This window comes from Stomoxys calcitrans, chromosome 2 (genome assembly GCF_963082655.1).
Source record: "Stomoxys calcitrans chromosome 2, idStoCalc2.1, whole genome shotgun sequence".
Taxonomy (NCBI): Eukaryota; Metazoa; Arthropoda; class Insecta; order Diptera; family Muscidae; genus Stomoxys; species Stomoxys calcitrans.
In genome coordinates, this window is record NC_081553.1 from 23,443,338 (window position 1) to 23,460,748 (window position 17,411).

Sequence of the window (17,411 nt, forward strand, 5' to 3'; positions counted from 1 at the left end):
CTCAAAATTTTACACAAAAATGTCTTCTTCTTTCTTTGGTCGAAATTCTCCTTTCCAAATTTATGCTGATTTTAGTCTGGATGATTGAGCCAGCATACAATGTGGTGTAGCCCGTTCATACTTGTTTTCATTCGATTTGGGCCACAGTAGCCACAACTTTGCTCCAATGTTTAAAGAAATTTTTGATTTTGTAATATATCTGAAAAATTTCATCGAAATAGGAACAGATTCATACAATATATAAAGCTCGCATATATAACGTTCATTCGATATCCGCTTTTATTAATACAGCAGTCGCAATTTTTGTACCATCTTAACAAATTTTTGACCGAATTGTTCTTTTTCGATCATAAGGTGTGTAGAATCTAAATCTGATCAGGTTTACATATAGCGTCTGTTTGTTATGCTCTCGCATTTGTATAAAAGTGATTGGTATACTCGGAGAAGTAGGGTGTTATTTAGTTGCAGTAGTTCCGTTCCGTTTCAGCTCAGCTCAACTTTTGCTTGCAGGGCAATAACATCCCAAAATGTATTTTAAATTTTTAAATTGCTTTTTGCCAACCCACTGTGCACTGTCCCTGGCTTCGTCATCACTACTACAATCCGCCTTTCTTCAACATTGCCGTCATCATCGTACTAGTCGTCATCCGTGTAGTCATCGTAGTCGTTGTTGTTGTCGTCGTCGTCGTCTTTCTCGTCCTCCTCGTTTGTGTGTAAAGTGAAATGACAAAAAAAGTATTTTGTAGCATCGACGAAACAATAACCAAAAAGCAAAACGGAAAAAATGATTTACACAAGAAAAGTGTTGTAAGACGAGCAGCCGCGTGAGAGCGCTAAACTCAGGACGAGAAACTGGGAAAGAGAGTGTGAGAGTGTAAGAGAGAATGAGAGTAGCAAACTAAAAAATCGATGGATACTCCAACCGTTGGTCACACAAAATTTTCTTGTTCCCTTCGCACAACAACCCAATTTACTAAAATAAAATAAAAATTTTAAAAATTTTCTTTACAGTTAATAGAAATATTAATAGAAATACTTTGCTGCATAGCAAAGAGCATAGAAATCAAAATGTAATGGCTTTAATCGAGAAGAAAAAGATATATAACTGTGAAATATTATTTAAAAAAATCCCAAATAATAGTTTAAGTGATACCTACCAAACTACCAACACAAGAGATAAAAAAACAAGTAAAAAAGCAAAAAAATCGGGTTTCTTAGCAAAAAATTAATAATACATACATACAAATGGAATACAAGTTAAACAAATAACCAAGAAGCAATGCGTTTATTGACCACCGAAATATAACAACGAGGCTCATTTTTCCCCCAAAAAAAAGTTCATTTTTACCAAACGAAAGGAAAAAAAACATACATCAGAAAGCAAATTTAACCAAACAAAGAAAATTAACAATAACGTTTCTCTCACTGTCGTTCCATCCCCCGCCCCCACAACATTGCCATAAAATCATCAGCATTCTGTAATGTCTCATTAAAAAAAAAAGAAAAACCTAAATTATTTTTTAAAATCCTGTGAAATTTCTGTGTGTACTTAGAGCGAATGAAACTCCAGAGCCAAGTTTATCCCTAAAACAAAAAGAACCACCACATTACCACGAATACCACCACTAAAGCCCTCGGCATAAAATCATCACCAAGGCCGCAATTACAGTTCATGGATTAGGAGCAAGCCAAGGAGGAGACGGAGGTGAAAAACATAAAACAGTAACAGCAACAAAACACATGTAATGAAGAAGCCACCACAATTCGGATATACTTCATCTTCATCTCAGGTAATTGTTTGCCTTATTTTAAATGTGTGTATGATAATATGTTGCAGTGAATGTGTGTGTGCGTGTATGTGTAAGTCTTTCACTTAGTTTCACCCAATTTTATGTTCTCTCTCTTCACTTTGTCATCTTACTCTACCCACCTCCTCCAACATACAAATCTCACACACACACACACTAACACAGCATAATCAAAACGATGTTGATGATGACGACGACGACGAAGAACAAGACGACTACGACTACGACAACGAAGAGGTTAATACCCTTTTCGTAGAGGTCCCCAAAAAGTGCATTGATATACTAAATACACACTACGTACGTACATACATGTGTCTTGGAGCAGCTGCATGCATTTTTTCCCAGTCATACATGTGTATGCGAGTATTTTTGTGTATGGCAATGCTCGTAGTGCGGTTTCTACTGTCGTATTAGTTGCTGTAGCAGGTTGCTTACTATTGTGCTGTAGTAGAATATACTTTTTTGTGTTTCGATTGTGAATACTAGGCACTTAGCCAATGTTGTGTGGTTGGCATCTGCTAATGGAAGACAAAAGAAACATCAAATCGTTAGATGAACTAAATATGTATTTGGTGACTTTTAAAAAATTAGCTCCAAAATACTAATTAGAAAATTTATCTAACAAAATATTCCTAAGCAGAGAATTATGTTTTGTAGATTTGTATTTTATTTTGTTAATATTTCATCTTGCATATGAAACCAGTAGCGTATGAGTAATGGATCAGGGAAAGGTGATATTAACATAACGTATACGCCCTATGGCTATGAAAACTCAAGTGCAGATCAAAATGATTGAAAAAAAAAAACAAAATGTTGAAGTTTTTAGAATTACCAGCAAGTTTTGATTACTTTGTTTGGGAGAAAATTCAATTCATAATATTTTCTTTTTGTTTTCCCTTAAGTTTTATTTATTCTTCATCGCACGAAAGTTTTTTCACATTATTTACTAAACTTAATGTAGATTTTAAATAGGTTCATTTGACAGATTAGCTCTATAGAACTGTCAAAAAAAGCTATTTTAAGGGTTCATTAAGTTTTGTGAATAATGCCGTTAGTCTTTAAGGTAGATCTTCTGGTGGTATGGCTATATATACTACACCATTACTGTGGTACAAGGTATTATAACTTTGTGTGTAACTCCCAGAAGGTAGAAGGATAGATCCAAACCGTTTTTCTGTCCATATTAGTTAGTATACAAAGAACTGATGGCAATTTTCATCCGATCACATTTAGATTTGGCAATGACATTTAATTTTTTTTTTTATTTTTTTGAAACTTGCCACAAATGTTGGTCTTGTATGTTGGGCGCGAGATCAGATGGGTTTTATGTTTAAGTTACTAAAAACTACCATTTAGTACTAATAAGTAAAGATTTTAAATGGCGAACGGAACGATTTTAAAACTTGGTGCAAATTAAAGGGCATCTCTAAAAATTTTTAAAATATCCTTCTGGATTAATGATGGAAGTTTTTTTACTATGAAAAGGAAAACCAGTGATCACAAAACTCTATCTACAGTGGGACGCGTTTCGTCCTTGATTAGGGGACTTACTCAACCTCATAAGGTGTGGAGGCTTCAGGGGCCATGCATTAGTAGGTCGTACTTACATCGAATATACCGCGAAAACGTGATTACGATGTAAGTAAGACACTCACCAAGTTTGACTCCTCTCACACTAGCTGTTCTTTTCCTCCGCTTATGGTTTTTCCTTATAGTGATGGACTTGTTTTCCACACGACTACTAGCTTCCACGGCATGCAAATGCAAATTGCAAATTTGCCCATGAACATTTCACTAAGGAACAGGGCCAAACTTCTCACATATCAATGAGTGTTGTTCAATTCAGGTTTTTTAAGCTCAATGATAAGGGGCCAAATTTTAATAGCCGAGTCTGAACGGCATGCCGCAGTGCGACACCTTTGTGGGGAAGTATTTACATGATGCCATACCAAATGGTACAGTACCTCCCAAATGTCGCTAACATTAAGAGGGGATAACCACCCCTGAAATTTCTCATGATGTTCTCGCCAGGATTCGAACTCAGAAGCTCAGCGTCATAGGCGGATATGCTAACCTCTGCGCTACATATTATTTGTACATCTGTTGGAAGTTGTAGCTATTGTTTAGCGTTCAACGCCATCAATCGAACGCTAGACAACAGCAACGGCTCTCGCTCCGTGTATTCAGGATCAAATCCTGATCGGTCTTTGTCGAGCTTTATTTTTAATTTTTTTAGGGCAAATATTTATTTCATAATTTTTCGTTTGTTTCTTTTTCGAGCCGAGCTTAATGATTGAAGTTTCTTTTTGCAATGGAATAGAAAAGTCATTGATCACAACGTACCAACCGCATGTGGGACTCGTTTTGTCCTTGGTTAGTTTATTAAGCTTGGTTCGAAAGAAAACTTACTTTTTCTTACTTTAATTGGCTATGACAGAATATTTGTTCCACTAGCCGAACGTAGAATAGCTTTCCAAGCGCCTCGATCTTCTGCGCTCATTCTAAAATCTCTGGCACCAAGTTTCGAGGTGTCTCCCACAACTTGATCTTTCCATCGGTCTTTTGGTCTTCCCGGTTTGCGTGTACCACCGTGTTTGCCTTCAAAAGACTTCTCTGTTGGAGCTTCGTCATCCATTCCGACAACATGATCTAGGCGACGCAGCCTTTGTATTTTGTATTTTGATGCGTGTAACTATGCTATTGTCGTCATACAGCTCGTGGTTCATACTCGCCTATATTCTCCATTAACGCAAACTGGTCCATATATTTTACGAAGAATCTTTCTCTCCAAGCACTGCCTCATCGGGTAGTATCAGTGTCTTGTATAGTGTATTCTTCGTCTGTCGAGAGGTGGCCTTGTTTCTAAACTGCTTACTTAATCCAAGGTAGCATCTGTTTGTCAGTATTATTCTTCGCTTCATCTCAAAACTGGTGTCATTCGTTTCGGTTACGGCGGTGCCGAGGTAGATAAAGTTACTGACTGTCTCAATGTTGTGGTTCTCAACTTTCTCCATTTTCTTTATCTGCTCGATTGTGCAAGGCTTTTTGGGAGTTGAAACCATCCATTTCGTCTTAACTCCATTTACTGCCAGACCCATTTTCACTGACACTTTTGATTCTTCTACTTCTACTACTTCCGGTGACCGACCTATAATATCGATGTCGTCGGCATAGGCGAGTAGTATGTGTTCTCTTGTGATTAGTGTGCTATATCTATTCACATCTGCATCTCGTATAATTTTCTCCAGCAGGATATTAAAGAGATCATACGATAGGCTGTCTCCTTATCTGAAACCTCGTTAGGTATTAAATGGTCCGGAGAGATATTTTCCTATTCTTACTGAGGAACGCGTATCAGCAAGTGTCATCCTGCAGAGTCTTATTAATTTTGATACCGAACTCGCTCGAAAGAAAAACAAACGAAAAATAATAAAATAAAATGACAAGCAAAAAATTGAAAATAAAAACAATTTTGCCGAACTTGGGATACCCACCACCATGGTTTCATCCTATTTCATTATAACTCCTCTACTATAGCCATAGTTATATCTAAATAGGGGCTGGTCAGGGTCGTATTTTATTCTGGTAACGAGATACAAGTTACAGTTTCAGCGAAATCAGGCAATAAATCCGCTTTTTATGGGATTAAGACCCTACATTGGAAGATCGGTCTATATTACAACTATATCTATATAGTCTGATCTGATACACATTTGGGTGGGATGTCGGGAGGCTAACTATTTAAAATTTTAACGAAATCGGGTAATAAATAAAGATTTTATGGGCTTCATACCCTCTATCGCCAGATAGCAGCACTAATAGGAAGTATTTAAGCAAAGTTTCAAGCGCCTAGCTTCCCTACAGGAAATGTGTAGTCAATTGCACCAAATAATTAGTAACCTGCCACCGGACTTATAATTCTTAATTCTTTTAAAAAAAATCGCTTAATTATTTTTAAAAATTTCCTTATCCGTTAAATATTTTTGCTAACTAATGTTATCTACCTTAAAAATACTTGCAAAGTATTCTCATCCTTTTCGAACTGTCCCAGGACCTATCCAACGGTGTTAGAATGGTGGCAATTCGTCACCTCGAGCGACAAACCCTTATAAAAGTGATAGGTTTTTTTCCATCGAAAGAGACGAGAACTGGGAGCGGTCCCTGTCACCAGAGGGCCTATCCCGTGACTGGTTTTGGACCGGTCACATTTCCCGGAGGGTTTATTCCTTCGAAAGTCAGTATTACCAATGTTTTGTCACAATCCAGATCACCTCATAGGATTATCAAAATTTTTCCGCCGTTTTACTGTTGCACAATACTGCGCACTCTTTGGCCACGCCATTAACTCGGACCGCGTTGCCTAAAAAGGTTTTTTGATGCCAGTTTGCTGACCCTTTCGTTTGACTTTCATTTCGTTATTTAGCCTCAATCAGTATGTTAAAAACATACCATTTCCAAAACCACACCAACGTGTGATGGCTTGTTTTACTCCAATTTCTATATTAATCAGAGTCGAGTAATTTCCACATGGTCAACTAGAAACGACCTAGACGACCTGGGGCTCTAAGTCTATGTTTCCAATAGGACATTGGTAAGTCTGCACAGAGAAAATTCTTAATAGGTCCTGTCGATCGATGTACGCTAAAGGTTGTATTGAGGCTATGTGTTCCTTGAATCTTATCCCACCTGCTCTCTGCTTGTCTAAGATAGTGCTTCAAGATGTCAGTTTTAAATACTCCCTTTCGGCGTTAAGACTGACACCTTCTGGAGTTTGTTAAAAGAGTATACAGCAGCTTTAACTACTCCCAGCGGCATTGGGATTGGTACTTTCTGGAGTTTCTTAGAGGAGGATATAGCAGTTTTAATTACTCCCAGACCACCTAACTTATCAAGTCTTTTCTTGCGCTTTCCCACAAGTCTTGAGTTGACTATATTCGATCTCATTGCTAGGAGTGTCGCTTGTCTATACGTGAAAATTCCTTCAGAGTACGATGTGTGGCAATGCTAAAGTGCGGTTCATGATGTAAAGATCTATCTGTAAAATGTGCACCATCGTGTTGTGAGCTTTAGTAGGACAGGTGCGTATTGCCCCTGTTACTCCTATGCATACAGATGACTGTATGCTATAAAGTTTCTTTTATGTGGTCCTATGTTTCATAGCAGGCGACCACACAAGTGCTCCATATGCGATTATCGGCCTGATATACTGGTGTGCATTCAACCACCTAAGGATGAAACTGGAGCGGCTACCAAATACTTTGCGATACCTATAAATGGATTTCTGCAATGGTTTTCTTATGGGCGCGATGTTCCATGTTATATTTCCATGATAGTTTAGAAACCAGAATCACACCCAGATATTTTGTATAATCCGTTTAGAATATCTTTCTCTTTGAGAGTTTGCACATTTAGTTCTTGTGGTGAACAACACTATCCCCCAGGTTCACTCTATTTCCCCAGGTGCTCTCCCAGTTCACTACAAGTGGCCCATTCCCACAGGGCGTCTTTCATGATATCACTCAACACGAAGGGAAACCAACGAGGGAAGAGTATCACCACAACGTTTTAGATGTGACAATATATTCGGAAAATCTAATCGATGAGTTTCCGGATTGGAGGGTCTCCATGCAGCCCTCCTTCTCTGATCACAGCTATATTGGGTTTAGAATAGCATGGCCAGCGCCGAATCCGATAAGCTTCCGTTATAAGTTAAAAACCAACTGGACAAAATTCGGAAGACTACTCAGAAGAAGTTTTGGGCAAAATAATTTAGATGACCAAGAAAACCCCTGAACGACCAGGTAGATTAGCAACATAACAGAGCATGTCGTAAGAAAGCGGAGGTTTATTAGAAAGTTTATTACACATGTCTCAAGGAATACAATAAGATTATCAGAGCGTCGAAACGTGCCTCCTGGAAACTTTTCTGCGAACAGATCGATAGCGTTAATGACGCCGTCAAAATGTAAAAGTTCCTCTCCAAAGCGAATTCCAAACTGAAACGTTAGTAGACGACATGGGACTGAAAGCAAAGACAACGGAGGGCATATTGAGGCTTTTGATGATAACACATTTTTCACTGGATACGAGGGAACTCACGGAGACACTGGAATCTTGGAATATTAAGGTTGTTCATGGATTTATTATTACGGAATTTATGGTAAAGGAAGCTTTGTGGAGCTTCAAACCATTTAAGTCACCTGGACCTGATAGAATATTTCCGAAAGCCTGGCAGGAGGCAAGGTTGGTATTTATACCCAAGCCAGGCAAAGCGAGTTATGCGACACCAAAGGCCTACAGATCTATAGGCATTACGTCCTTTCAATTCAAAACCATGGAACGTAATGTAAATACTATAATCAAGAGTAGGACATCCAGCGAGCTGTTCAAATACAAACAGCATGACTATGTTAAGGGAAGGTCGGTGAAGACGGCCCTGCACGAAGGTGTGCATAAAATAGAAGAACCTTTCGATGCTAAGAAGTAAACGTTGACGGAATGCATTGACATCGAGGGGGGCGGACCGAAATACTGATCCAATCCCTAGACCAGTACCGAATGGACCCGGTCCTTAGAGACTGGATAAATCATATGCTTAAAAAACAGGTGGATAAATTGTGGGTCCCTTGACATAAATATAAAGGAAGACGTGGCACAGGGCCCACCAGGGGGCATTTTATCGCCAATTCTATGGGTGACCACCATAAATAACCAATAAGGGATGTTGACTTAGAAAGGATTTGAGCCAGTATGCTACGCAGACGATGTTATTATGCTTCTAAGGAATAAGGAACCGAATCAGTTATGCAGAAGAGCGGAAAAGGGTCTTGCACACGCCTGGGCTAAACCTAAGGGCCTCAATGTTAACGATCTTATTATGCTTCTAAGGAATAAGGAACCGAATCAGCTACGCAGAAAGGCGGAAAGGGTCTTGCACACGCCTGGGCTAAACCTAAGCTCCTCAATGTTAACCCAGAGAAGACTAAAATCTACCTATTCACAAGGAAGGCAAGATGGTCCAATTTGACGCACCACGTTTCCTCAATAGAATGATTTCAATATCAGACAAGGTCAAATACTTAGGAGTGATCTTGGACAGGAAACTGAATAGCAAGTGTCACATCCAGGTGCGTACCGAAAAGGCTCCCAGATGTTGGGCACTATGTAGACGAGTCGTAGGCTCGAAATGGGGCCTGAATCCGAGGATAGTCCACTGGCTCTACAGGAGCTTGATTAGACCAATACTTACTTACGCCTCAGTAGTTTGGTGGACTGCTATGGAGAAAAAGTGCAACATAAGGACCATATAACAGGTTCAGAGAACATGTTGTTTTGGCATAGGCGAAGCAACGCCAACTCGAGCACTGGAGACTCTAGATATCCGACCCATAGACATACACACATTGTGGATGGCAGACACTTCGGTTATGAGACTTAAAGCAATGGAAGAATTAATAGAGGATAGGAACAGATCAAACCATCGCGGTATAATCGAGGCGACGATAGGTTATCTCTTCCGTTATTTACAAGTTCTCTATCGGCGTCTCGATTATCCCTCGATGGTATGACATGTTCATATCCTCTATTTCATATCCTCCTTCATATGTACTTATCTGTACCTCATATATACTTAATCCGTATGTATATGGATCGGATGTCTTCCTCTTCAACGTCGTTTACCATACAACTGAGGCGCATGTTATTAGTCCAATCACGCTTCCTTAAAGCCCAAGAACTATACTCGGAGTCAGGCTCCATTCCGCCTATATAGTTACCAACATCTGTGAGCTCTCAGAGAACCCTTCTGCACCTACCTGCTGCGACTAAGCTTTTTGTTCTAGAACCTCCCAAGAATTTGAAATCGTGGGATATCGAAATTGTTCGGGAAACGTGTCTCTTCCAATCAGCAAATCTTCGTATTTCTTATAATCAAGCAGATTTCGCTATTACCTGAATTAAAGTTCAAACCTTTGCTCTCATTTGCTATCTGTAAGACCTTTTCGAGCTTATGCATAGGTTTTTTGGATTCCTACCCTTTTGAAGTATTATAGCGTAGTGACAATAAAATGCCACTCTGTAGCGTAACCTATGCCACTCCTTTCCTTGTCCTTATGTCATGGGACTCACAATTGATTCACCTCTTTTCTAATATTAGGCTTATTATCCGATATTGGTCTAAAGATTGAAAAAGCGTGTTGGTCCTTAAATTGTTAAAAGCTCCCTCGATCGTGATGTGATTACACACCGACAGCATAAACATCTTGGCATGGGGACATACTTCTAATAGCATTTTTAGAATATCTCATGCTCAACCTTGTGCAAGGTGGGTTCCAGCGAACTCGTTTGAAAGTTAGGTTACTTTCGACAGACGGACATAGCCACATCAAGAATATATGTGCATACTTTAAAGGATCCTAGACCAATATTTTGAGATATTACAAACAGAATAACTAATGACCCCCATCCTATGATTGAGGATATACAAATATTTGTTCACATTTTTATTTAGTTTTGTTAGCTTTTGCAATTTTTTTCGCAAATCGCATGAGTATCAAGGATTTATTATGCAAAACTTAATGCTATTTGACATTTTTCAATAGAGCATGAAAGAAGGTTATGTTCACACTCCAAATAGTTTCAATCATTATAGTAATCGAATTAATAATCAATATTTTGCCATCACTATGCATTGTATTCATGTCTATGACAAATTCTGAAGTGGCAAAGATTTACAACCACGGTTTGGCAGACTTTTTTTTTCCACCGCAAAGAAGGGAGAGAAAATTCAACAAAAATGCGATATCTGTGTTGTACGAAAGACTTACATCTATGACATACTACATCAGCCATCCATTCATCCGCTTGTCTATCTGTTCGTCTGTCCGTTTATACTCTGTCTAGTTTGCCGGAATGCATTCATTTGGGGGGTGAATTACACATCCGTATAGCCTAACAAATAGGACAGACATCATACTTCGAGCCAGACAGACCGACATACATGCACGCACACACACACACACACACTCGAACTGCTTGAGTTTGTGACAAACTCAAAAAAAAAAGAAGCAAAAGAAAAAACTGTTAAGCACCCGTATGGGGTTTGGGTGTTGGGTGGTGTGTCGGTGTGAATCTGCTGCAATGCCTGGTGGTTGTATTGGTAATGGTGCTGTCACTGACTATGGGGTTGGTTGGCTGGTTGGTTGTTTGGTGGTGGTTTTGTGCTCAAAATAGAAGTGCCAGTGCCAGTGTCAATCAGTTCATCGGTAAAAGGAGGGTGCTGTTAATAACAAAAAAATAAAACAACAACAACAACAACAATTGTTAATCAGCCATAATGTGTATTAGAATCGTTGGAAATTATAGACGTTATCGATGTAGAAATTTTCCGCTTACAATCATCAGAGAGCCTTTGTTATCGGTAAACATTATTCAAATATACACTTGAATTAAAAGGATTGAAAGCAACCCACACACAATCGCACATACACCAAAGCAAATAATCTAGAAATTATATTGTTGTTTTACAAAACTCACTGAAAGGTCATCCATTGAGGTCATGTGTACAGATGAATCGCAAATGCGTATAAAATTGAATGTCCTTGGGTGACTATATAATCCTTGATATGATAAAATAATGATTATACAGACAACAAGTCGTCATTTTTTAAATTATCATACGCTGCCGATATCCTTTGAGTCATAGCCATGCACAACACTCACAGAGATTTCTGTCAAGTGGCCAAGCGCCAATATTTATATTTGAGTTTTTAGTTATCCCCAGAAGTGGGTGAAGAGGTTAACAAAATAATCAAAATGTAAAACTAACTTAAAATTGTCAGCATTTATTAATTATTTCTTATGAATAGAATAAAATAAAAGGAGATAAATCATCTAAAGAAAGCGTAGGTCAATGAGTGTTTTATTGGCATTCCACAAACCTCTACACCAAATCAAAGATTGAATCTTCCAAAGGCCTATACAGAATGCGCGCGTTAAGGAGCGTTGAGTTAAAAAATGCAATTCTGCAAACAAATCTGGCAAAAGTTAAAGAATTTTTAACTATGATGACTGTAATCGAGCGTCATTCTGTGTTGCCATACGTAAAGTAATGTTTTAGGCTTAAAAGTAAAAAATTTTTTTGACTATGCTTTTTTACATTTTTTATACCCACCACCATAGGATGGCGGTATACTAATTTCCTCATTCTGTTTGTAACACCTCGAAATATGCGTCTGAGACCCCATAAAGTATATATATTCCTGATCGTCATGTCATTTTAAGTCGATCTAGCTATGTCCGTCCGTCTGCCCTAACTTTCGAAGCAGTAAAGCCAGGCGCTTGAAATTTTGCACAAATACTTTTTATTAGTGTAGGTCGGTTGGGATTGTAAATGGGCCAATTCGGTCTATGTTTTGCTATTGCTGCCATATAAACCGATTTTGGGTCTCGATTTATTGAGCCTCTAGACGGCGCATTACTTGTCCGATTTGACTGAAAAATTGCACGTGGTGTTTTGGTATCACTTCCAACAACTGTGCTTAGTATGATTCAAGTCGGTCCATGTTTTGATATAGCTGCCATATTAACCAAACTTGGGTCTTGACTTCTTAAGCCTCCAGAGGGCCCAATTATTATCCGATTTGGCAGAAATTTTGTACAACGGCTTCCCTCATGACCTTCAATATACGAGTCTAATATGGTCTGAATCGATCAATAGCTTGATATAGCTCCCATAAAAACCGATCTCCCGATTTAGCTTCTTGAGCCCCTACAAGGCGCAATTCTTATCCGAATGGAGTGAAATATTCCACAATAACTTCTACAATGTTTAGCATTCAATTCATTCATGGTTCGAATCGAATTATAACTTGATATAGCTCCAATAGCATAACAGTTCTTATTCAATATTCTTTGTTTGCCTAAAAAGAGATACCGCGTAAAGAACTCGATAAATGCCATCCATGGTGGAGGGTATATAAGATTCGGCCCGGCCGAACAACACTCTTTTACTTGTTTTTGTAGAAGCTGCGTGCCAATTGGTAGTAAAGTTGTAGGGTTTGTAAAAATATGACGTTGGGTGAGGTGAATAATTTTTGAGTAGCCCAGGGCCTAGTTAGATTTTTGATAGAAGCAAGGCAAGTTTTGATGTTTACAGAGCATAGTTCGATTTCTACCCAATTGGCTTCAGAGTTCCATTTTTCAACGCAAGGCTCATTCTGTTTGACGTTCGGTTTTCGTTTAGCTTCAAAACCAAAAATGGCCCGCCAGACCTGTGGTGAAAGGAAATGAAAAAGTGAGAAATAAGTGATAAGAACAAATTACAAGAAGAGAGTAGGGGTAAGCGCCAATACGGCGCCGTCGCATGCGCTAATCCATGCTAGCACTTTATCATGAAATTGGAGTCTATCCAGGACTCCAAACATACCGCAACGCATACTGTACTAGAACCCACGGCTTTGAGGGCCGCCATATATACTGATTTCGAAAACTGTAAATCCTATCCCAGACTTTCTTTAGCGTCTATCGTTGCTGAAATGTTGTCTGTGTCGTATTATAGCCCCAATCCAGTCCCTGTTTCTATCTTGGAATCGTCTATAAAGACTGAGGTATCATTCTTTACAAACACAGTATTCGCTTCCCACAGCTCTCTCCCGGGAAAGCGAATCCCGAAATTCCAAGTAGTCTGAAACCACCCACAGTCTGCCCACCGCATCCGTTGTGTCAAGGTGGAAACCTTGGCCGTATTCTGTCTCTTGCAGCATGCCATGTTCCCTCAGCCTAAGCGCAATCAGTTCGGAATAGGAACCTGGATGTGTTACATAACTAGCATTGCGATCATTCTCACGTCATCACTGATAAGAATCAATAGAAATTTGTTTACCACTATGTTCCAGAGAATTCGCTAAAATCTCCCCCTCTGAGACGTTCCTTTTATCATCCGTCTTTTGACCACACTGTCTCTGAAGTTCGCGTTGCTAGTGCTGCCGCGTTGCATACAGTCCGTCCACAGGGAAATCTCGGGTGGATCCACGTGCGGCTCAGAGCGGTGACTGTCGACCCATCTACTTGTTGCTAAATAACCTCTCAAAATTTAGGCAGGCTGCCATATCATACTCCTTCAGGTAGAGCGACGGTCGACTTCTCGAGCGGCAAAACGTGTCTCCTGGAAGCTTTTCTGCGAACAGTTCGATAGCGGTTATGACGCCGCCAAGATAAACGAGTTTCTCTCAAAAACCCATGTCCAAACTGAAACTTTAGAAGACGACATGGGAGTGAGAGCAGAGACAACAGAGGACATGTTGAGGCTTTTGATGAAAACCCATTTTCCACAGGATACGACGAAACTCACGTAGACACCGGAATCTTAGAATAATGATGTTGATCGAAGGTTTTTAATTACGGAATTTATGGTAAAGGAATCGTTGAGGATCTTCAACCCAATTAAGTCACCCGGACCCAATGGAATATTTCCGGCGTTACTACAGAAGGAGGCAGACTATCTGGGGCCTCATGTGGCCAATATTTTGACAGCGTACCTAGGACTTGCATATACTCCGAAAGCCTGGCAGGAGGCAAGGATGGTGTTTATACCCAAGCCCGGCAAGGCAAGTTATGCGACACCAAAACCCTACAAACCCATAAGCCTAACGTCCTTTCTACTCAAAACCATGGATCGTATTGTGGACACCATGATAAAGAGTAGGACATGCAGCGAACTGCTCAAATACAAACAGCATGCCGAGGGAAGGTCGGTGGAGACTGCCCTGCATGAGGTTGTGCCTAAAATAGAAGAATCCTTCGATGCCAAAACGTACACACTGGCGGTATTTATTGCCATCGAGGGTGCTTTTAACAATGTGCGGACCGACACACTGATCCAATCCTTAGACCAGTACCAGGTGGACCCGGTCCTTAGAGACTGGATACACCATATGCTAAGGAACAGGTGGATAAATTGTGTGCTCCATGGCATAAATACAGGGACGAAAGTGGCATAAGGCACGCCACAGGGTGGCATTTTATCGCCACTCCTATGGGTGACCACCATAAATGACCTATTACGGATGCTGACTGAGGAGGTATTTGAACCCGTCTGGTACGCAGACGATGTTATAATAATTCTAAGGGGTAAAGATCCGAACAAGCTATGCAGAAGGGTCGAAAGGGTTTTGCATATGGCATATGACTGGGATAGACCCGGAGGTGTCAATGTTAACCCAGAGAAGACTGAAATATGCCTGTTCACGAGGATGACGAAGGTGGACCTAATTAACGCACCATGTTTCTACGATTTCGATATCTGACAAGGTCAAATACTTAGGTGTGATATTGGACAGGAAACAGAATTGGAAGTGTCACATTTAGGAGCGTACTGAGAAGGCTCACAGATGTTGGGCACTATGTAGACGGGCCATAGGCTCGAAATGGGGCCTGAAGCCGAGGATAGTCCACTGGCTCTTCAGGAGCTTCGACCAATTCTTACCTACGCCTCAGTAGTTTGGTGGACTGCTATGGAGAAAAAGTGCAACATAAGGACCATACAACAGGTTCAGAGAACATGTTGTCATTGCATAGGCGGAGCTATGAGGACCACGCCCACTAGGGCACTGGAGACTATTCTAGATGTCCGACCTTTTGACTTGCAGATTAAGTGTGAGGCAGCCACTGCGGCTATGAGACTTAATGCGATGGGAGAATGGATTGAGGATGGGAGCAGATCATACCATCGCGGTATAATCGAGCCGACGATAGGAAACCTGGAAGGAGGGGAAGAAGTTTCCGATCGGATACCTGAGATGAACCTTGAAGTCGATTGCGAGGGACTGCTGCCATCGGCACAGTCTTGAATTGACGGAACTCTGGAAGATCATGTTACACGGATGGATTTAAGCTAGAGGACAGAGTGGGCCTGGAGGTCTACATTGAGAACTCAGGGATTGAGATCTGTTTTAGACTGCCTGACCATAATACGGTGCTGCAGGCGGAGATTCGGGCTATCATGGAATGCGTGATGTGGTGTGGTGCTAACGCCGACGTCGACGAGCTCAATGATCGGAGATGCAAATGGAAAGCCAAAGATAGCAACACACACCAACCACTATGGGACGCGTTTCGTCTTTGGTTAGAAGACTTTTCAACCATATTAGGTATGATGCCTTCAAGGGCCGTGCGTTGGTATGTTGTATTTGAATCGTATTAATAGCGAAAACGCATCTATGATGCTATTGCCACATTATTTTTAACAGAAGCCAGTTCGAAGCCATCAATACAACTTCCAACAGATGAACAAAATCATGTGTAGTACGGAAGAAGTGTAATTTGTTACAGAAAGAAGGTCTGTCATTACACAAAAATGCATGCATTAAGAAAAGTACAGTTAATAAGCAGGGTTGTCGAGCTTGGTTAATGTGGTAATTGTATCATAGATGCGTTTTCGCTATTAATATAATTCAAATACAACATACCAACGCACGGACACTGAAGCCATCACACCTAATATGGTTGAAAAGTCTTCTAAATAAGGCCGAAACGCATCCCATAGTTGGTTGGTGTGTGTTGCTATCTTTGGCTTTCCTTTTCCATTTGCATCTCCGATCATTGAGCTCGTCTCGAAAGAGAAACAAACAAAATTTGTGAAATTTAATGATCCCGCCCTAACAGGTAAAAAACTTGAAAAAAAAAATCTTTACCAACAGTAAAATCGCCATAAGGGCATTAACAACCAGAACGGTAAGGTCACGAACAGTCTTACAGTGTAAGAAGAAGATTAACGCCTTCTCTGAGGATGGCAAAATCCGCATCGTTTGGATGTCATTACCATAACGTGGTAAGGGGGAATGAAAGGGCAGACGATTTGGCGGTGAAGGCAAGAGGACTGCCGTCAATAAACTTGGTTAACCCGAATCCTTTCGGGTCGACGCAGTGCGAGTTTAGATAGTGGGCGACGAAAACGCATGCAACATTGTGAGAAGACGTGGCTATTACTGAAAGCAAGTAAGAAGGAGGTCAGTATAGCTATCGGTATCATAACGGGACACATAGGACTACGAGCTCACTTATGTTAAATCGGTGCGGCAAGTGATAGCATGTGTAGGGCATACGTATGAAACGTTGGAGCATTTCCTTTGTCATTGCCCGGCTTTCGGGTCTAACAGATACCGGCACTTAGGTGGGGACACAATACCAGACATGAACCAACTTAGGGGAATGGTATTGAAAACAATTAAGGATTTTGTAAGTAGCATGGAATTCTTAACTTAAAATTTTCTTTTTAGAGGTTACTTCATAGTTTTTAGAAGGCACATCATGCCGATTACTGGCTTAGGTGTATGTCCATAGTGGCATGGGGCGGATTAATATCTGCACCCTCATTTCAACCTAACCTACCTACGGCCCTAAAAGCCTAGACAATTTGGGCACCGGCTTTATAATATTTGAAGAACAATCTCAAATGCTATATTAGGGATACAAAGGAAATAAATCGTTATTTGAGCATGATATCAAAGAACGCAAGTGTAACTGGTTTGGATATATGCTTCAAAAGTCCAAAGATGAAAAATTTTGACACAGGCGATCCTTCCGTGCCAACGCCGAATTTAGTGA

General features: G+C 40.2%; 1 protein-coding gene across 6 annotated transcripts in view; it reads left to right on the forward strand.

The window, feature by feature from the left end:
- The first annotated feature begins 409 nt into the window (after positions 1-409).
- The window catches only part of LOC106084159 (rho GTPase-activating protein 100F), an 83,646-nt gene continuing 66,644 nt past the window's right edge, over positions 410-17,411 (forward strand). For 5 of the 6 annotated variants that reach the window (XM_013247664.2, XM_013247667.2, XM_013247666.2 and 2 more), the window contains exon 1: positions 410-1,790. The gene's annotated coding sequence lies outside the window, so the exon portion shown is untranslated. The remainder of the gene's footprint in view (positions 1,791-17,411) is intronic. The other variant, XM_013247665.2, reaches the window with a different exon arrangement.